Below are 10,572 nucleotides of genomic sequence, written 5' to 3' on the forward strand. Positions count from 1 at the left end.
TATTATACCCATTTATGAATTTTCTTATCGAACATACTCGGCTTTTCATAATAAATCTTAGTTAAGGGCCTTATGAGTTAGACATTATTCACTACCTAAGTGCAAAAATACTTAGGATACCCACACCACTATAACTGTTAATCTTCGGAGCTGAGATACGTATGTATAGATCTATACGGGTTGACACCCTCACCTGTGGTTGCTAGCTACAACATCGACTTATGAATCAAAACGGGTGATAAATATCTTATTCATTTCTACTACGTCCAATGAAGTGTTGTAGGGGGTACTTAAATCACATAGTTGGGTTATACGACTCACTATAAGCATTAACTAAATCTTTTTACCTAGAAACCACAGATTCAGTTTCTCTGTTTATCAAGCATTTGAAGTATGGATTTACTTTGATTTCTCTATTTATCAAACATTTTAAGTATGGCTTTACTTATGTTTTCTCTCTTTATCAAATACGTAAGTATGAACTTACTTATAATTTATCTTTTTATCAAACATTTCCAACAAGGTTTTAACTACATAAGGAATACTTTTTAGACTTTTAAAGTATCATTACTGCGGTTAGCAGAAAACTTATAACTCTCACCAACCTTTGTGTTGACTCTCAAATTACATGTATTCTCGGGAGATCATTGAACCAGTTTTTAGGAGGAGAAACATTCATGGATTTCGGACAACCTAGTTTTAACTAAGTTTTTGTTATATCGGCCTATCTGTTAAGGCAAATTTATGAATTTATTATTATTATGAACCTTGTATTCAAACCTTAAAGTGGAATGTAGTTGCTATGTTGTTATTGTTGTAACTTGTGATGTATATTCAATTTGCTTGTGATCCATGAACCAAGTCGCACAGCCCGACGTATTCTGCCGCCTCGGCCGAGGGTGTGACACAAGATCTTTTTTTCCCTCTGAACTTATGATGTTAAGTGTTCAAATTTATTTTCCCTAGATTTTTAGTGTGGAATAAGTCCTTTGAACATGCAACACAAAACTAGTATTTACAAGAAAAGTGTTGTTGGGGCAACAGTTTTGTGAAATTTGTTAAAAAATCGAAATCTATGAATTTTTCAATGAGGTCGGATGGGTTTGAAAGCTAACTCGAAGTAATACATTCCAAAAGAAAGAACAATTTTTTTGGATAAGAAATGATTGAGTTATGGCTTTTTAAAAATGGAGGTTGAAATCTAACAGAATGTTAAAAGTAGAACTCATAAAATATGGCTCAACACTCATTTTATCAAATGATTTTGGTTTCTTTTTTATTGGATTGAGATAAAACAACCTAATATTGAAAATATTCTGTAAGAAAACTTGTTTCTAACCTTTATAACTTTCATGCAATAGAGCCAAAGTTAATGAATCCTTGGAAAATCGATTTTTGGTGTTGTATAAAGTTTGCATGTGCTCACCTTTGTTCTGGACTTTGGTTTGATCATGGATCACCACCATTTCCAGAACATGCAACATGTTTTTAGTGGTGATCTACAAACATCAATATTAGAAAAAGATTCCAAGCAAGAACATGCTCTAGAAATCCAATAATGGAAGAGAAAATGGCTAGAACTTGTGTAGAAATTCATAGGACTTTGTGTTTCATTACCTTAGCTTGATTTGAGGCTTCAAAACATCCAACATCTTCCCAAATTTCATGGCTCTCGTGGAAGAAATGGCAGAACTTTGAAAAATAAAAGGTGAGTTTTAGAGAGAAGGATGAGAGAATTCTATATTTGGAAAGAAAAGTGGAGTGTGGGAGATGTTCTAATGAGTGATGTGTGACTTTAGAGAGAGAGATGAAGAGAAGGAGAGGAGAGAGGAAGGATTTAAGTGGAAAAAGAGAGAAAATACTCCTTTAGAAAGTGAAATCTTTAAAAAAAATATGAATGGTTGGTTTTTATAAAGATTTGTGGTATATTTTATAAAGTTTTATGGCTAGTTTCTTGATTTTTAAACAAGTAGACTGTCATTATAAAATTTGTTCATAAATATTGTTTTCTAATTCATTATTTTGATAAATAAATTAGCTTATAATTTATATTCTAAAAACATAAGCTTTATATTTCATATAATGAAATAAGGATTCATAAAATGATAATTCATGATTAGATTATTGTTTGAATTATATTTTTGATTCTTGATTCGAATTGTGATATATGGAAATTAATTCTAACTTGTAAGTACTTCATATCGTGATTTAATAAGTTTGAGTTTGTAAAATACTTAAATTAGTTAAGTACTTCATAAGTTCCAATTGGGTAATTAGGGTATTTGGAACTAGTTAATCTTTTGGAAATCATAATTAAATGAATTTTGGTATTTCAAACTATTGTAGGGTTTCATAACTCTTTTTAAACTAAGAATAATGTTTGTATTTGTCTTTGTCGGTTTATTGGAATTTTATGTAGTGGTTCCGAGATTCAAGTGAAATTGAAGAACCAAGTATACTAGTCCTAGCTTTAATTGTGACTTAAGTTCCTACGAGACTCTGACCTAATTTCTACTACTAGGTCAAGTGCATGATATGTCTACATGAATATACAAAGATGATCGATTTAAGGAATGACTTGAATCTAACAGTTGTTATAGTTAAAGTACGTGTAGAATTTACATATCAATGTGAGATCTAAGTATACTATCCACCATTTCTAATTGTTTCCAAGTTTCTTGTAAGTCATAACTTAGTTTTTATTTTTTAAGTCTAGAATGTGGCGTGCCTACATGTGCAAATGAGTTTGGTCAAATCTGGAACCGACTCGAATTTTGATGGTTGTCACTGTCTCCCCCCAGTTGAAACAATTTCGTCCCGAAATTCAATTGGTGCCGTATTCGATTAGAACTTTGTCAGATACAAGTATATAGTTGGAGAGGCGGTGACTTGAAAAACCTTTTGATCATATTGGATTAATTCCTCAAGGGAAAGTCCAATCATTTAGCTATAATCAGGCTAGGGTTTCTCTAATTCGAGTCCTACGGTCTAGTTTATAGGAAAATAGGATCGTGGAAATCACGATCTAACTATGGTGACGTAGTTGAAGAAAATTATCTAGTTAGGGATTTTCTGAATTAAGAAAGCGTTATAAGCTCTGCTTAAGTACCAACTGTAATTAAGTGCCAAGTCGGCATTGATCCTTAAGTTGCTTTCTAATTCGATATTAAGTCTAAATTCGCCGCCTAATTAAAAAGATATTTAAGACAAATTGTTCATTTTCGGGTTGGCTACTAGGTCTGTCAAAGATATTTTTGGAAATGAGAAGAGGTAGCAAAAATGAAGGAGAAGCAATCGAGGGTAACCTCCTAAGGATACGTACTAAGGGTAGGCAACAAATTTTTGGTACATTTCAAATGTAAAGACTATTGAAGTTCCATCTAGAAAATAAATTACGAAACGAACGAGGATTTTCGAAGCTATAATTTATACTATGGGTACTCTTACTATACTAGAACCATAATTGAAGAATATACTTAGAGAGATGTTGTACATAATGAAGGCGATGACAGTTTATGATATTTTAAACCACATTATCTAGGTAGTAGTAGAAGTGTTTAGAAATGGTAAGTAACTTCACTATTATCAAAATGTTTAATAATTCAAAGAGTGAAGATACATGTGTGATGACCAACCAAACTAGTAAAAGAATGAAGAAATTTATTATGGTTAAAGGTTTTAGTTGTCAATAAGGAAACTTATTGAAATATTTAGATTACAATTTCTGAAAAATTATCCAATTATTTATGTCAAGCCAAAAACAAATCTACAAGGAGTTAGAATATATGATAACAAATTAAGGAGTTAGGAACCTAATGGAAATAGCAAAGTAGAATGCTATTGTAAGAAAGGTGTAAAAATATCGATCATTGAAAATGGTGCATTCTTAATTTAGTGATTCTAAGACAACATTTTTTTGGAGGATATGTGTCACACCCCGTTAAAGAGAAAAATACGAAGAGTGACAGGCTAAGGTCTCATAACTCAAGGTAAATAGGAGTACCAACCATAATCATTGAGCATTTTAAGTTTACATCATATTCGAAACAATATTACATTTTAGTTCCATACTACATAGTCTAATACAAATCATAACATCAAACATAGATCATTGTGGCATCTTAAATTGGCTCACTGACCGTTTCTTGAAAAGCATGCAAAAACGAGGGTCAACTATAAAATAGTTGGTGAGTTCAGAGGTTTATAATGGAATATCGTTTCAGGAAAATAGTTTTGTTCAATGAAAAGTTTGAACTCAGAAAAATAATGAATGCCAATCCATTCATGTTCACAACCAATCCTAATGACTGTTCTTTCCCCGTCCTATCATGTCCATGGTTCTCATGATATGAGTTCACGGAAATATGCACTCACGGCTCTCAGCGAGTGGGGGCTGTCTACCCCAAATAGCGTTATCCATAAGACCGATGATTCGAATACGAGTTAATAGGTTGTATCGGTTCTCTGGGGACTTAACATACAAAGTTCATATCACTAAGTTCATAGAAAATTTTCAATAAACAACATCGTTCCAAGTTTATGAGTTCATAAAACATAGTTCAATAAGTTCATAAAACAAAGTTCATCAAGTTCACAAAATAGAGTTCAGCAAATTCATAAAACAAAGTTCCACATGTTCATTATATAGTATGGATAGCTTTTAAAACAGTAGCATGCTTGCCACCCCAAAACATGAAAACAGTAAAAAGGGGGCTGTGAATACTTACAATGGAGAGTTTGCGGTTCGAGCTTCATGGTTCGGTGTTGTAGAGATCAGTTTCTACCAGTGTCCTACGGAACAAATAGTTTCTAGTGAGATAAGATTCACTAAACCATTATCTAAGAACTACCTATCCCACTAGTGGTGTCGCAAAATGCCCAAAGTTTGTTCGGTTCATTATTGGTAATATTGAATTCACGGTGCCTTGTGTTCAAAATCCACAAAGGCATGAAAATGAACTCCAAAAATTATAAAAAATTATTTTCTGGTTCTAACAGAGGGTATTAGTATCCAGAAATGTTATAGAAATTTTTGAAGGTCATTTGTTATTTATTTGTAAATTAAGTCTAAATAATAGGAAAAATTCAAAATAAATAGAAAACAGTTGCACAAATTCCCAAATTAATTTTTACAAGTTCTCATAATGTTACCAAAGTTGGGACAAATATTGGTTCAAGCCCTTGAGTCCTATGAACGGGTTTTGTAAATTCATGTTCTAAATCAATGAAAAATTTGAATAAAATATGAAATAGTGACCAAATTGTATAAAACTTTATATGGGATCCTTATTTTACGAATACATCATACTATAATTTTTCATATTTTTATCTCATCTGTAAATGATTATTTTGACTTTATGGCCATTAAATTCTTATTTTTGTAGAAAAATAAAGATTTTGTTTTAGTACTTGGGGTTTCACCGAACATCACTTAAAAACATGAGGTTTCATAAAGCAAATTGGTTCATAATTAATTCAAAGCTAAATGGGGGTATTCAACCCTAACAAGTTTTGAAATGTAGCACTAACTAGTGCATAAGTTCTAGATGTAACTGGAAGTTCGAGAATTTATGTAGAAACTTCTATAACGTTTTGTTCATCAAATTTTTGGTCTTCCGAGATTAATGTGTTAAGTCTTTAAATTATTTTTCCCGAGAATTTTTGAGGGGTTTAAGGCACTTGATCACTCAATATAAAACTAGTGATCACAGAAAAAGTGCTGATTGCGCAACTATTTTGTAAAAATTTTCAAAAATTGAAATCTTAATTATTTCCAGTGAATCCAATTAGGTTCAAAAGCCAATTCAAAATAATACATCTCAGAAAAAGAATCTCAACATTTTGCCAAGAATCAAGTGAGATATGTCTGTTCAAGTTTGGGTAAACAATTCTGTAAGAATGCATGTCTTTCTTTGTTTGATTAAAGTGCCCCTTTGGGTTATATGTTCACAAGAACAACATGCATATTCTTTTTGGTAGAAAATGAAGGATAGCATACTATAATTTATAAAGGAACAAGAAATTTTGGTGTGCATGAATCCAAATCATAGATCTAGGTTTATCCAAGACCCCAAAAATGGGTGTTTCGTTCTTGTTATAAAGAACTCCTTGGAACCGAATCTTGCACTAGGATTGGCACCTAAAACCCGATTTCTATCACATGCATGGAGTTAATATACACCCAATATGTAATAGAAATGGTTTTTGTCCTATGAAAACACAAAAAATGAAGAAGAAAAAGGTGTAGAACTCGGTTTTGAAATCATATGAACATGCTGTTGGATTAGGTGTCTAAGCCCATAACTATAATTGGTATGTACTTGACCCGAGAGTAGCATGGTCCATTTCGGGTTGCATATCACTAGGACAATTTGTTAGGATGGACTTCTGAGAAGAGGTTAGTTATGATTTATTAATATATTATAAGTTCTAATATATTAATATGAAATCATATTATTTAATTAGTATCGATCAACAATTAAATTGGAATTAATTTTGTGATCAAAAGAGACTAATTAAATTAATGGCGACTAATTATGGTAATTAGTGAAACATATGGATTGGGCTATTTGATCCATGTTGGACTAAGTTTATGTAATGATCCATAAATATTTAGCCCACATGAACCATGGATCATAACCCATGTGTATGGATTAGGGTTTACCCATGACCTTTGGAATCCTACACTATATATATGTTTCTCATACCCTAAAATCGGCTAGACATGTTCTTGGAGTTCATAGGAGCCGATTTTGAAGCTAGCAACCTTCTCTCAAGTTCTCCTTTGTCCTAGGTGTGTTGTGAACCATTTGAGGCATCACTTGGGGTGCTAATTTCTTAAAGGCCAAATACAACAAGTTCTACAAGCTACATAAAGAGGTAAACTCCTAACTAGTATTTTTATGTTGTTTATGTCATATGGATGCTAGTTCTTGTTGTGTTTCTCACCTTCATTCCGATTTTTGGTGAAGAAAGAACTCCTCAAGGCCTTCAAGAATCCGAAAATAGGGAAGAAGCTAGATGATTTGGGGATGGGAGAGGTTCCTTGGAGAATGAGATAGAAGTTGAGTGTTTTAGAGAGAAGAAGGAGAGAAAGTGAGGTTCTATCTCTCTGTATAAGCTATCTCTCGCGTCATCTCTTTGGGAATATAATTCATCAAAATCGGCCACAAAACACCAGAAATGGGAGTTAACTTATGAAAAATGAAATGGAAAAATCTCTCCCACATAATATGTCTCTAAGATCGGATTTTCTCTCTCACAGTGACATTCAAAATCTGACCTCAGTATTTTGCATAAAGAAGCAATGTATAATAAGTGAGAGAGAGAGAGAGAGTGAGGGTTGTGTATGATCAAATTTTTGGGGAGAAGAGAGGCTTTATGAGGCTCTTGAAAGCTGAAAATCTTTAATAATTGCCTCTTAACCATTTTAATAAAATTGATCTTTAGTTTTTATAAAAGAAATCTATGTATTTTTATAAACTTCCAAGAGTTTTGTTCATTGGTTTTTATTCGAGTATTTTGTTTTTAGAAATAGATTCATAAAATTGTATTCTCTTGAATTAAATTATAAAAACGATAACTTATGACTTATTTTTATAAAATCAAATTCTATATTTCAAATAAATGAAACAAGGGTTCATAACATATGAATATATGATTAGACAATCCTTGAGTATATATTTTGATTTGTAATTCAAATCATGAATTGTATGAACTTTGTCCCACTTTTTGTAATTAAACCATACTATAATTTAATTTGTTCACATTTTTTTTTATAATACTTAAACTCATTAAGCACTTGAAATTTTCCAATTGGTTATTTAGGGTATTTAACTTACCCTTGAACCGTGATCTATTGAACATGGTTTTGTGTTTAGTTTTGAGATTCAACTTTGACACTTTACAACCTAGTTGGAGTATCCACATATCAATGTGACTGCTTAGTACAAGCTAACTTACACTACTTGTTCTGAGGGATCTATTAAGTCGTGATCTAGCTCAACTTGTTGCATATAAAGCCAAGTTATGTGCACGCATGAAAATGAGAAAGTTCTAGATGAGTCCTAATATGAGTTTTGACGCCTGTCATAATAGGTAAATGTAACATTTAAAACTTTTTATGTTTATAAAGAAAAGAAGAAACATGAGAAAAATATAACTCTTCACAACTATTTTCAGGATTTAGAAAGATGATAAACACATGGGTATTTATGTTTGTATTAATTATAAGGAAAATACAACGAAAATGCATTTTTGATCAAATTTCAAAATTTAAAAGGAAAGAACGAATGAAAATAAGGATTTCTCTTTTATGATTGACTTCGAAATAAAAACAAAATTTATATGTTAAGAGGTTTAATTGAATATATCAAAGTTTACCAATTCAAAATTATGCCTCATGACTATATATGTATTAATCGATCAGAACGAAAAAGTAGACTTGTAGCACCTGGTTCCTGGTATGTATTTTATTCTAGTATCTTGCATTTTGGCCTTGGACTCGGCGAGTTGAGGTCCAACTCGTCGAGTCGGAGCGTATTGGACACAGAAGTTTAATGACCTACTCGACGAGTCCGCGTCCGGACTCGGCGAGTAGGCGTTGTCCAGACAAAAACCCTAGATGAGGGTTTGCACCCTATTTAAACCACTTATTTAGCCTCCCTTTCGTCCCCAATGCTTCCAGAACTCCCCATAAGCAAACCCTAGCCGTTTTTTAGAAGAACTAAGCATTTTTGGTGGATCTTGCTAGTTGTGACCATAAGGAGGAAGGGATAGGCTTGAGGAAACAAGAGGAGACCAGAGGGGTTCGAGTTTGTGCTTCATTTTCAATCCTCAGAAGGTATAAAGTTGCTAACTTGCTTGTCCATTTGCTGGATCCCATTTTATGGAGATTTAGGGCTTTTATAAGCCATTTTAGGTAGCCAACCATGAATGCAAGCATGGTTGGGGACAAGGCTTCGGATCTAGGTCCTTTGAGGGGTCACAACGCAGAAAGTGGATGCTTTTACACCTAAGAAAGACTCCATGCAACCCAAGAGCTTGTTTTAGGACCTTTTGGACTCTAAGTCCCATGCATGCACGTAAACAGCATGCTAGAGTAGGACTAAGGATCTAGGAATGATGCCTTATGTGCCTGTTATATGTGTTTGAGCCTTATGAGAATTGCATGCTAGTATTGGGTAGACAGTAGTAGGATAGCCTGTTTAGGTTATGCCTGATAGAATGAGCATAGCATTATATGCTAGTGCAGTTTCCTGTTATGAGGATAGGATTGCTTGAGATCGTTCCCTTTGTCTGAATGCTGCTTGCTTTGTGCTTTGTGGGACTCTGAGTGATGGGAGTTAGCCATTAGGTGAATACGTCACGTCACATGTGATCAAGATTGAATAATCTCATAGTGCTGGATTTGGCCCTATTGCGCAGCTCTCGTTTGAGTCTAACCGTTGTAGGGACGAGTCTTTTACTCGAAGGATTATCTGAGCCTCGTCACATGTGATGGTATTCAGGTGATAACTAATTGGCATTACAAGGAGGTCTTCAGCAGCTGAGGACTGGTTTGGGTAGAGTCAAAGATTTCCCTAGGGCAAGCCTAGGATGAGAGTAGCAGAGATCAGTAGTAGTAGAAGGGACTTGGTGGAGTCGAGGCGGTTCTTGAGGAAAGTACGGATATATGTGGAAGGTAGTATGGGCCCGTACTACTGAAAGTAGAGGATCCGTACTTGAATCGAGGAAGGATGATGCAAGACCAGGGAACTTGCGATGGGTGTGATCCCTCTAGATGTATCAGTGTCACTGATGGTTGTCATTATGTATTGCAGAATGGTGGTACTACGTCCGAGGCCAGTAGTTGGCAGCTCAGGAGAGGGATCGGGTTCGGGCTCAGGTTCCGAACCAGTGGATGAGAGGCTACGCGAGTTCATCGCGTCCGAGATCACTAGAGGCATCCTTGATGCGACCCCGGTCATCTTTGGGTCGATCAAGGAAGGGATTGTCGAGCTGATGGAGGATCGCCTCCGAGCGTTCAGGAGCGACATGGCGACCAGCCAGTCGGGATCTCGCACACTGTCCTTTAAGGACTTCAGGGGTAGTGGTGCATCGGATTTCCATGGGGCGAAGGACCCCATTGTGGCCAGACGATGGATTGCAGACATTGAATCTGCACAGTTGACCAGCTTCTGCCCCGAGGGGTCGAAGGTACGATTTGCAGCAGGGTGTTTGAGGGACCGGGCTAGGGATTGGCGGGAGTCGGTTGGTGACTCTCTGGGAGCCTCGGCTGTTGAGGCTATGACATGGTCGGATTTTGTGACCCGGTTCAGAGCTGAGTTCGCGCCTGCGGTAGAACTCCAGCAGTTGGCCCTAGAGTTCCTAGATATGAGGCAGACGACTGAGTCAGTGGCGGAGATCACCGCCAAGTTTCGAGAGAGAGCCTTATTGGTGCCCCAGTATGCGGGTGACGAGGATATGAGGAGGACCCACTACCACGACATGCTGTGAGCCGACATACGGTAGCATGTCAGTTTCTCAGCTTGTCCCACCCTGGATTCTATGATGGCCAGGGCAAGGGAGAGG

This window comes from Lactuca virosa, chromosome 4 (genome assembly GCF_052849685.1).
Source record: "Lactuca virosa cultivar CGN04683 chromosome 4, Lactuca_virosa_CGN04683_v6, whole genome shotgun sequence".
NCBI lineage: Eukaryota > Viridiplantae > Streptophyta > Magnoliopsida > Asterales > Asteraceae > Lactuca > Lactuca virosa.